The 10,035-nt window shown below is 42.3% G+C and overlaps 1 non-coding gene across 1 annotated transcript; it reads right to left on the bottom strand.

The window, feature by feature from the left end:
• Positions 1-9,838: 9,838 nt before the first annotated feature.
• On the bottom strand, positions 9,839-9,941 carry LOC116541923. Its single transcript, XR_004265009.1, has one exon. It is a non-coding gene; the product is annotated as a U6 spliceosomal RNA (small nuclear RNA).
• Positions 9,942-10,035: the final 94 nt, after the last annotated feature.

Genomic DNA, 10,035 nt, shown 5'->3' with positions numbered 1-10,035 from the left:
AATTTAATAATTCTGGTGTCATGAGAAGAGCTGATCTTCCATTAATTGTTCTGCCAATGGTGCTTATTAATTCACTTCCATCAATAAAATTCTAAGATAAAGCCCAGTGTTCCGAGAGGAAGAGTTTTTCTGCTTGGGTAGAGGTGTAGCACCTTTGCAAAGCCAGTGGATGCTATGGCAACATCCCTGCACTTGCACTGCCGTGGGAGCCTCTCGATAGACTGCTCGCCCGCCATGCAAGATATGGCACTTGGCACAGCCGAGTGCAGGGCGGGTGCTGAGTGAGTGTTATCTCCCTTGGCTGACTGGCCTCCATGGCACACAACACTGGGGAGGTAGGACCGTTCATGCCATGTCATCAGTTATTAGGATTGGGAAAACACAGATAGCTTAAACCAAGACTAGATGTCCAGGTAGAACTGGAGGGATTGAATGGCTCACCTAGACTTTCCGGCAGGTCAGAGGCTGAGCGAGGACTAGAACCCAGATGTCCTCCATCCTAGGCCTCTGCCCTTTCCCCTTGAGCACCTGGTCTTGCTGCTGTTTCTGTGCCCCCTGCCACGGCACACATTGACATATGCTCATTGGTTTGTCCAGGGAGTTTGTTCTAGACTATGGCGTGAGAAAGGGAGGTCTTCCCACCTGCGAACTGACCTTCCTGACATTGTGCCACTGGGCCATGACAACCCAAGAACACAGCCTGGAGCAGCACCCAGTGGCAGGTGGCTGGGGCATGTGGTGAAGGTGGAGGGGTGTTTCATACTCTTGGGAAACATGGGCTTTCTTCCTTCCCACGCCCAGCTTCAGGCTGGTCTGGCAGAGGGAGGCACTGTGTTACCCAAAAGCATGAGCTGTGTTAAAGGGGGGTGGCAGAAGCAGCCACAGGCAGGCTGTGTCAGAGGAGACCTGCTACGAATCAGCCAGTGTGGCCTGTGCCAGTGAACTTCAATGGCCATTCTCAGTTTTAACCTGCGCTAAGACTTAGGCTGGCTTCTTATCACAAGCGTTGAAATTTTGGACTGTGTATATATTATAAATGTAGACATTGCCACCCTCAGTTTAGAATAACATTCTTGAATTGTTTTTCCACCCACAGTTGATCCTTGAACAGTGTGGGGGTCAGGGCAGCCAACACCTCACACATTTGAAAACCCACATATAATTTTGGACTCCCCAAAAACTTAACTACTAATAGACTAGTGTGGACCAGAAGCCTGACCCAATAACAAAAACAGCCATTTAACACATATTTTGTCTGTTACATAATTATATACTATATTCTTACAATAAAGTAAGCTAGAGAAAAGAAAATGTTATTAAGAAGTGTTACTAAGAAAATCATAAGGAAGAGAAAATATATTTGCTATTCATTAAATGGAAGTGGATTATCCTGAAAAATAAAATAAAAAAGTAAAAGTTAAAATAAGAATATTATTCTTTAAATAAGAGACTCATAAAAAGATAATGAATAAAATTATCTCAAACATTTGATAACTTTAATATTCACAGCTTATGTTTATCAATAGATTCTCTTGGGAAAATAAAAAGACCTCCCATAAACTACAAGAAAATGTAAAATATAACCAACATATGTGTGACTATCCAGACTATATAAAGAATAATACAAATAACACAATTAAATAATGGATGAAGGATACAGACATTGTATGCAATATAATATGAAAACATGGGTTATGTAATGCTTAATATTGGTAATCAGGGAAATGCCAGCAAACATAGAACAGGATGACATTTTACATTAGCCAGTTTGACAACAATTTAAAATTCCAATCGCACGTGTCAGAGAAGTTATAGAACAAAGGAGACTCTTTACGTGATTTGTAGGTAATGAGACGGGGAAGCAGACATAGAAGTCACTGCCTCACAGTCAATGAAGTTACTTAATTACCTAGTGAGTAATGTGTGCTGTAAGTTTCACAATCATTTTGTGCTTTTTGTGAGAGTAATAGATTAACAAAAATATAATTTTCATCAATCTCACAATAAATTTGACCTATTATTTTGTAGGATTGAATTCCTCTAGATTTTATTATGGCTGAGTTTCCTGTGTTTTATTTTGTAGATATATATAGTGACTCTAAAAGACACAAAGATTTTGTAACATCAGTTACCTCTGGGAGTGAAGGGGGAGGTAGTTGCTTTTTTCTTTTTAACTATATATTCACTTTTGAATTTTACACTAGGAAAATGTATTACTATTCTGTAACAAAATCAAAATATAAAAGTTTTAAGTATTAAATTAAAGTACAAAGTTCAGCAGATGAGAGATTCCATCTCTAATCAGGAGCTAATCTAGGTGTTTATGATTTCACCATAAACCACTAGAAAACTAGACACACTATACGAAACTATTGTTTTCAAACATTAGACAATCAGCAACTAGGGACTGCTTTTCTGCAGTTGAGAAGAAAACCAACCATGTAAGACCTACAGTAGCCCCTGATTTCTTCCTGGGGGTACTTACTGGACCACACCATTGACAGCAGAACCCAGACAGAGCTTGGAGATATCCCTGACTTGAAGAAAAAGAAAAATTATTTTAGGAGGGCTAATTTTTGTATTTTTGCAGAGACAGTGTTTATCATGTTGGCCAGGTGGGTCTTGAACTCCTGCCCTCAAGTGATCTGCCTGCCTTGGCCTCCCAAAGTACTAGGATTATAGATGCCACTGTGCCGGGCCGATTTTTCATCTCTTTAATCTCCCCTGTTGCTCTCAGAATCAAGATTACTTTCTTACCTATTAATAAGTGTAGCAATTTTGAAGAGTCTTGTTGTTTGATTAAGACAGTGTGGTGTCGATGTCTTGTTTCACCTTGACTGGGTTACAGGATGCCCAGATATCTGGTTAAATACTCTTTCTGGGTGTTTCTGTGAAAATGTTTCTGGAAGATGTTAGCATCTGTGGAACGAGTAAAGCAGAGTGCCCTCCCCAGTGTGGGTGGGGGATCAGACAGCCTGGTGAGGGTCTGAGTGGAACAAAAAGGCCAGGGAAGATGGAATTCTTTCTGCCTGACTGCATGGGGAGAGACATTGATCTTCTCCTGCTCCTGGACTAGGTAGGCCTTACACTGTTTTCACTTCTCATTCTCAGGTCTTCAGACTTAGGTTGGAAGTAACACCACTGGGTTTCCTAGGTCTCCAGCTTGCAGAGCACAGATGGTGGGACTTTTCAGGCTCCATAACTCCATAAGCACACGAGCCAGTGCATATGCTACATATTTTTATGAACACACACACCCATATCCTATTGCCTCTGTTTCTCTGGAGAGCCTGACATATAACACTATTTTTCTCTCATTCCCACAGGCTCTGTTTCTTACCCACAACAGAACATTGAAATCATCTATGCATCTTTTGTTCTTTATATGTATTATATTTTCATTAATAAAGAGGTTTTCTTTATTAAACACAGAACATATAACAGATCGAAACACTTCCCCTTCCCCCAATTTGAAAGACAAGGGTCTATAAAACACATGCCAGCTGTACTGCCCTAGGGCAGAGGAAATCTGGTGACCCCCACGCAGCCCTGCCCCTGCAGCACCACTACCCCGAGACTCTGCAAGAGAAGGGGATCTGGGGCTTGGACTCCGGGGGCTTCCGTGAGAAGCATGTGAATGTGTGCGGTCACCTCTCCGCCAGGCATGGGCTATGCAAAGATGAGGTTTCCTTCTCATCGGCTCTGACCAGCTCCTGCACTTCTGACTGCAGTTACGAAGCCCCTGGGCTAAGTCCTCAAGGGGGCTGCCACTTGGCTTCCCCACTCTCCGCTCCTCTGCTGCCTCCTTAGAGGGGAAGGGAAGGGCTCAGGGACCCCTCCCGTGCCCTGGCCTGCGTGGAAAAGCTGTGTGGAAGAGGCATGATGCTGAAAGTGAGGCTGCTGTAGGGCCCCACGCCCTTGAGGCCAGCATGCCCCCCCCCCACAGTTTTCCTTCCTCTGGAGTGGGGGACACTGGGGTAGTCGCCCCCTCACAGCCTAGTGCCAGGCTCGGGGTATGCTGGTTCTCTCTGTGTCAGGTCCTCATGCCGGGTGGGCTCCTGCCTCACCCCATTCCTGTCTCCTCCCAAGCCCTCACCATGGCCATCTGAAAATCGCATGTCCAGTATCCTAAATTGTCTCATCCTCCCTCTCCCTGTGCCTCTGCACCCCAAGGGAGAAAGTAGGGGGTTGTTGCCCTCCTCCAATGTGGCTTCATATGATGGAACAGCTTTTGGCCTCTTCCTTCTTGAAGGTAGAAGAGATAAGTTCATGGCACTCGGGAGGCGGAGCAGTGGTTTGCAGAGGCTTGGGGCAGGGCCCTTTGGGGCAGTGGGCTAGGCTTGCTCAGACGCACTGTGGATGCCTCCCACAGATGCTGTGGATGCTCTTTTCTGAGGTGAAGGCCGAGCCTTGGGGTAGATTTCTGCACCGGCTGCTTGGCTCCTGCACAGCCCTGCTCATAGGAGACGGGCGCCGGCTTTCGGAGGGACAGCTCCATCAGAGGCCTCAGGTCTGTTCGCAGCCAAGGAGCAAAAAGCCGGCGCTGGGACAGGAATCTAGGGTTTCTGTCCCCCACTTCTTGAGTGCACTGTCCACTGTCTCCGGACTGCTGATGTGAAAACAGTGTCTCAGTCGCTGTAGCAGAGTGAACAGACACTGTCATAGCAGGGAGATCTCTGAGATCTCTATCTCCAAACAGGCTGTGTACTTTCAAACACGGTGGGCACATAGGTGTCTGGATGGCAATCCTTTGCTAACACTTGTTAACATTGCGATCTTCCCACTGGTCACTGCGCGTCCCCGATCAGAACGCGCTTACCTGTGGCCACGACTGGCCGGGGGACCGTCTCTCCTTCGTGGCTGCGGTGTCCGTGGGACTTGAACTCTGATTCAGAGAGGAGAGGGTTGCGCTAGCTGCATCTGAGCACGCCAACCCAGCAGGACTCCCTGCCTGTCTCCAACTCTTGGTGCAACTTTTACTACTCTTGAAGTCCAGGCTTCACTCAATATACTGACTTAGTACCTGTAAGGCAGATCAGATTTCTACATTTCAAAAAATGTGCTTTAAAAGAAAATCTTATTTTAAGTAATACTTTAAGGGGGACCATCATTGGCACAAGCCAATTGTGTAACAAATGGGATTTGAGGCCTGGGGCAATGGCTCATGCCACTAATCCCAACACTTTGGGAGGCCAGACCTAGGCATGAGGACCACTTGAGCCTAGGAGTTTGTGACCAGCCTGAGCAATATAGCGTGATCGCATCTCTAGAAAGGATTTTAAGAGTTAGCTGGGCATGGTGGTACATGCCTGTGGTCCCAGCTACTCAGGGGGCTGAAGTGGGAGAATTGCTTGCGCCCAAGAAGGCAAGGCTGTAGTGAGCCGTGATCACACTCCTGCATTCCAGCCTAGGCAACGTAGGGAGAACTTGTCTCAGAAACAAAACAAAACAACCCCCCCCCACAAAAAATGGTATTTTATTTCAATACTAATTTATTCATTTGTGACTCTGTAAATTGTGTTGATGAGGAAATTCAAATAAAGTATATTGTACTATGTGTATGATCACATTTGACCCTGACCTCCTAATGGGTCTTTGTTAATTGCATGGTAAAAAAAATAAGAAAAATAATGGGTTTCAATCAAGGTTAATTAACACATATAAAATACTAATATACGCATGAGCACAAATGACAAAGTTATGTTCTTTTCAGTTTACCCTGAGAATAAAGTGGTTTTATTATATATGTAATAATTTTAATAAATTCATATTTTTATTTTATGCATCATACTAACATATGTTTTCTGATTGCTGACTAAATAAAGATAGTTTTGGTCTCTCTACTTAGCATCTAACCCATGAAAACCAAGTTTTGTCAGTTTCTATACCTTAATGACTATGGAACAGCAATGGAAAAGATGCCACATTATTAGAGATCACATGTGACTTCCTTATGCTTGAACTTTCTCTAAAGGTTAAGATGATTTGATAATTATGGCAAGTTATACACATATACAAACTGGTTATACAACATAGCTATCAGGATTATGAAACTAGCTATACAGTTCAATTACATTTAGATATGGAAATGTAATTTTGATATCTTTTTTATTTCCATTTTTATCACAGTTTGCTAGTAACATGGCTCTGCATGATAAAGTTTCATAAATATATCAAAGAGAAATGGTACGATGAAAGAGCTAAGTGAAAACTATGAAAGCTAATGACTCTGAGACAGTGACCAAAGCAAGTCAAATACCGTTTTCTTTTTCAGATGGAGTCTGGCTTTGTCACTGAGGTTGGAGTGCAATGGCGAGATCTCGGCTCACCGCAACCTCTACCTGCTGGGTTCAAGCAATTCTCCTGCTTCAGCCTCTTGAGTAGCTGGGACTACAGGTGTGCACCACCATGCCCGGCTAATTTTTTGTATTTTTAGTAGAGACGGGGTTTCACCATGCTAACCAGGCTGGTCTCAAAATTCTGACGTTGTGATCCACCTGCCTCGGCCTCCCAAAGTGCTGGGATGACAGGCATGAGCCACCGTGCCTGGCCCATTGTTTTAGATAAGTATCATATATTGAATTATGTTTTGTTATATTTTTAAAGGCTTACAAATAAATGAGGAAATTGCATTGATGTACGTTTTGACACATTGCATTGTTGGTTAGCAGTTTTCCGTTTTTTTCACACATGTAAAAGAAATGGGACAATGGGAGAGGCCTGGGCCAAAGAAAGATCGATCTGGAATTATATTTTATGTTTGGATTTGGGTATGATTCTAAGACATATATTTCTTTTAGTGAATTGCTTCTAAAAATGGAAATATTATATTTAAGACAAAGAGTTATTGCTTCAGTCAGTTTCAAAACATTCTGCCTGTATTTATATCCAAAACATATTTCTGTCATTCATTAATATGGCTAACATAATAAAACCACAGAAGATCATTCTTGGTAATAAACGACAGAGATGTAGTTTCAAATTAAATGCGTTTCTCAGTGATACTCCTGTTGCTTCACAGTAACATACATTACATGTTTTATAGCAAAATTATTATATACATATTAGTAAAAGCCTTCAGTAACAGCAACAGTTTCCCCTTGAGTCTTATCCTGAAATGATACTCCTTTGCTTACACTGTGTAAGTATCTTGTTTCTGTTTATGTCTCTAAAGGACTAGAAATCATTATTTGAAGCAGGACAGTCATGGAAACACAGAGGCAACTGACTCATGCAGAATTTCCTCACTCCTTGTTCTTTGTTTTAGAATCGCTCCTTGAGATTTAGCAGGATACAGGATGACCCAACTAAAAACTAGGTTTTCTATCAGTCTTCCTATTGCCCTATCTAGTTTAGAATTAATCCCAGGTTTTTTCTATTTAGCCATGGTATTAGTGGTTGCATTAAAGTAGGCCCTGATGGTTTCTGTGCTTCCAGATTCTCTCTTGATTTCCTCTCATGGTGCAGGAGACATCATGTGGGCACAGCAAGAAGGGCTCCCACTGTAACGGAAGCTGGTATCTGAACCATGTCCAGTAATATAACCAGCCTCCCTTTTCTCAGCCCTCTCTATGCCTGCAACACAGCCAACACTTTCCTTTCCATGCAGCAGGCATGTGAACATAAGCTATTTTTAAAACGATTTTTTCTGCAGAACAATTTTTTTTTTTTTGAGATGGAGTTTCGCTGTTGTTACCCAGGTTGGAGTGCAATGGTGTGATCTCGGCTCACCGCAACCTCCGCCTCCTGGGTTCAAGTGATTCTCCTGCCTCAGCCTCCCGAGTAGCTGGGACTACAGGCGTGTACCACCATGCCCAACTAATTTTTGTGTTTTTAGTAGAGACGGGGTTTCACCATGTTGACCAGGATGGTCTCGATCTCTTGACCTCGTGATCCACCTGCCTTGGCCTCCCAAAGTGCTGGGATTATAGGTGTGAGCCACTGCGCCTGGCCTGTAGAACAATTTTTTAGATCCACTGATACAATAATAAATAACTTGTCAGCTAATTAATAGATATTTCAAAAAGTATATAAGTATGTTCAGCACTCCCCCCTTTTTCTCCCTCAGAGTTGCTCTGGTTTAGATAATAAATTATATAGTCACACTACTTTTTGGCCACCATTTTAAAGATCAAGCTTGCTTACATTTCCTCTTCCCCTCGAAGTTGCCTGGAAAATAGCCTTGTTGTAGTTTTCATGGAACCAGAGATAGAGGCCACATGTTGAGCATGGATGGGAGTAAGAACCACTAAATACGGGTGTCTGGGAGAAGACATAGAGGCAAGCCTCCCAGCAGCCCGGATCCCTCACCACTGTTAAGAGAGAAATAAAGTGCGTCCTACTAAGACATTATAGTTTGGTGCCTTGTTGCTACAGGAGCTTAACCTGTTTCCTAAGTAATATATTCCCTAAATAATTAAGATTAAACCTTATTTGTACACACTATGGTAGAAGTCACTCAGAGAGAGCTAAGGCTTAACTGCATTTCTTGTAAATGACTAGATGTGAGTGTGTGTGTGTGTGTGTGTGTGTGTGTGTGAGGATCTTGCTCTGTTGCCCAGGCTGGAGTGCAATGGCACCGTCACAGCTTACTGCAGCCTCAACCTCCTGTGCTTAAGCAATGCTGGTGCCCCAGCCTCCCAGGTAGTTGGGAACTCAGGCACCCATCACCATGCCCAACTCATTTGTTGGTCTTTTATAGACACAGGGTTCTCACTATGTTGTCCAGGCTGGTCTCGAACCCCATGGGCTCAAGCCATCTTTGCACCTGGGCCTCCCCCAATGCAGGGATTACAGGCATGAGCCAACACATCTGAGTGATTAGGTCTTAAAGTTAATTATTAAGGTGAAAATCATGTAAAGTAAACAGTATTAGCATACATCTCTCATTGAACCTAATTGAACCTTGAATATCAGAACAAACTAATGTTTAGAGCATGGGATGAAGCAGTTTCTTGTAGTTCAGGATCATGTTGTGTGAAATATCTGTGCCACCTAAAAATCACAATCGGAGCAGTGACATGTCCACACTAGGAGTGATTCTGGGTCACTAATCCCAGGTGCACTGTCCTCATCTTAGACTCCTCCAGGATATATTGTTATGTAATGGAATCTGTCTTCAGTAGATCATCCAATCATCCAAACTGTCCTCTCTCTCAGCTGTATTACCATGGTGTACTGGATGAATCTGGAGGTACTTTCACACTCGGCTTCTACAGGGTCAGTCCTATTCCACCTCATCACTTCCTAATGTAATTGTAAAAGCTTTCTTCTTATTTGTACTCTAAATAAGACTATAAAACCATCCCGAATCAAGTCCTGTTAAACTTGCAAGTATGTTGATTTTTTAAAAACAATTAATATTTGCAACCTATAAAGAATATATCTTATGAGACAAATGAAATATGGCAAAATATAATACTTTATTCAATTTAGATATAGCATTACCTCTTCCTTTGTGATTATTTGGTTGTCACCTACATGTGCTGATTTGTGCTATATCTGTTTCTTCCAGACTTGAAGAGTTCGAGCCTTGAAATGCTTATGACTTCATAGCATTGCTCTTCTGTTTAGTGATAATTTATTTCAATTATTTGAGTCTCGAAGTGATTATGACTTCATATTTTTGCTCTTCTGTTTGGTGATGATTTATTTCAATTTTGTTTTAAGGGGTAAAATATTACTTGAGCATGGTTTAAACCTATAATATTGCTGACTCCTCAGCTGATTTTATCTTTCCCTAGAGAAATAGTTCTTTGATCAGGTGCCTGGGCAAATTCTTAGTCTCAGAACTACTAATAATACAATTTTAAGGTATTAATACCTCAATAAATTTTTTAAAAATAGGAAATGTGTCACAAATTTACGTCATCTTTGGACGGGGACCATGCTAATCTTATCTGTGTTTTTCCAATTTTAGAACGTGTGCACCCGAAGTGAGCATGTTGACACTGCTTTAAGGATTGGAGTTTCTACACTAAAGTACGTGTTATGACAAGTTTAATTCTGTTTTGTCCTTTCTTTCAGGAAGCAGTC

Source organism: Sapajus apella, unplaced genomic scaffold (assembly GCF_009761245.1).
Source record: "Sapajus apella isolate SASKATOON/1434 unplaced genomic scaffold, GSC_monkey_1.0 scaffold158, whole genome shotgun sequence".
Lineage (NCBI taxonomy): Eukaryota > Metazoa > Chordata > Mammalia > Primates > Cebidae > Sapajus > Sapajus apella.
This window is presented reverse-complemented; position numbering and strand designations above follow the sequence as displayed.